Consider the following 1,786-nt stretch of genomic DNA (forward strand, 5'->3'; position numbering starts at 1 on the left):
GTCATGGTCATCATGGTGGTGGTGGTGGTGGTGGTCATGGTCATCGTAGTGGTGGTGGTGGTGGCAGTCATGGTCATCATGGTGGTGGTGGTCATGGTGGTGGCGGTGGTGGTCACGGTGGTGGTGGCCGTATGTTAAATGAACGAGAGAGGGAGACAAAAAAACTCTCAGAGGTCTTGCATCTGCCACAAGACGTACTATCAAATACCAAGAGGTTCAAAGAAATTAACTGGAAAGAAAAGAAACTCCAGAAGTATATGATAGGAACAGTGAGGGACTGGCCAGTGTGGAGTCCTCACCGTTCTGTTGTTGAGAATATGAGCACTGAGCCTGGAGCCTGGGGCTGAAGGCAAAGGAGGCTGTGCAGCATTGCCTACAGATCATTGCAGGCTCTCCCAGGGGCAAGGTGGAGATTGGTGCCACCTGCAGATTCCCTTTGCAGGTGAGCATCCGTGGGGACCCGTTCGGCCTGGCTGAGGTCGTTCTGAGAAACGTTCTTACTTTTGCACAGGCTGCCCCTTGCATTATGGGGCAAGGGCAAAATATAAATGGAGACCATGTCCCATATATCTAAATGCTTAAAAGTTACAGTTCAAGTAATAAATTTTGTTTGTTTTTTTTAGATTTATTTATTTATTTTAGAGAGAGAGAGAGAAGAGAGAGAGCGAGTGAGCACACTAAAGCAGGGGGCGGGACAGAGGGAAAGGGTTAAGTAAAATATGTTCTTTTTCTCTGAATAAACTATACCTTCAAACCAAGCTGGTTCAAAACCAAGGCCAGGTTCAAAAGTAAAATTCTCAGATTCCTTGGAGTCCCACGCTGGAACATGGTGAAGTGGGGACAGCCAACCCCCACCATAGTCCATTCCCCCATCTCTTCCCGCTCTCAGTCCTTTCCCACACAGGGAAGGCCTCCCCTTCACATGCAACTGTGTGTTCCAATCTGTTCGTATTCCTCAAAACTGCCACCTTTTGGTCACACTCGAGGCTAGGGAAGCGCACACCCTTAGGACGGCGGACTTGGGGAAGAGAGGCCCACACAGACTAACCCTGGTAGTGGGCATGAGTCTGTTTGGGTATGGCATGTTGGAGCTCTGGGTGGCCAGGGCATGGATTAGATTAGGGCTCAGTAAACCATACTCCTGGGCCAAATCTAGGCTCTCTGCCTGCTTTTTTTTTTTTTTTTAAGTAGTCTCCACACCCAGCATGGAGCCCAATGCGCAGCTTGAACTCACAACCCTGAGATCAAGACCTGAGCTGAGATCAATAGTTGGTTGCTTAACCAACTGAGCCACCCAGGTGCCCCCAGTGCCTGTTTGTTTTTTTTAGATTTATTTATTTATTTTAGAGAGAGAGAGAGAAGAGAGAGAGCGAGTGAGCACACTAAAGCTGGGGGCGGGACAGAGGGAAAGGGAAAGAATCTCAAGCAGACTCTGTTAAGCGCAGAGCCCTTAGCGGGGGCTCAGTCTCACAACCCTGAGATCATGACCTGAGCTGAAACCAATAGTTGGACCCTTAAACAGCTGAGCCACCCAGGTGCCCCCCTCAGCCTGTTTTTGTAAATAAAATGTTATTTGAGTCCCACCCACACTCATTCATTTGCATATTATCTATGGCTGCTTTCTTTTTTTTTTTTTTTTAAGATTTTATTTATTTGACAGAGAGAAGTGACAGAGGGAACACAAGCAGAGGAGTGGGAGAGGGAGAAGCAGGCTTCCAGCTGAGCAAGGAGCCCGATGCGGGGCTCGATCCCAGGACCCTGGGATCATGACCTGAGCCGAAGGCAG

At 48.7% G+C, this 1,786-nt stretch overlaps 1 pseudogene; it reads left to right on the forward strand.

The window, feature by feature from the left end:
* Nucleotides 1–69: 69 nt before the first annotated feature.
* The window catches only part of LOC118022783, a 39,918-nt pseudogene continuing 38,201 nt past the window's right edge, over nucleotides 70–1,786 (forward strand).

The sequence above is a fragment of the Mirounga leonina genome, unplaced genomic scaffold (genome assembly GCF_011800145.1).
Source record: "Mirounga leonina isolate KUSES-001 unplaced genomic scaffold, KU_Mleo_1.0 Mir_177, whole genome shotgun sequence".
NCBI lineage: Eukaryota > Metazoa > Chordata > Mammalia > Carnivora > Phocidae > Mirounga > Mirounga leonina.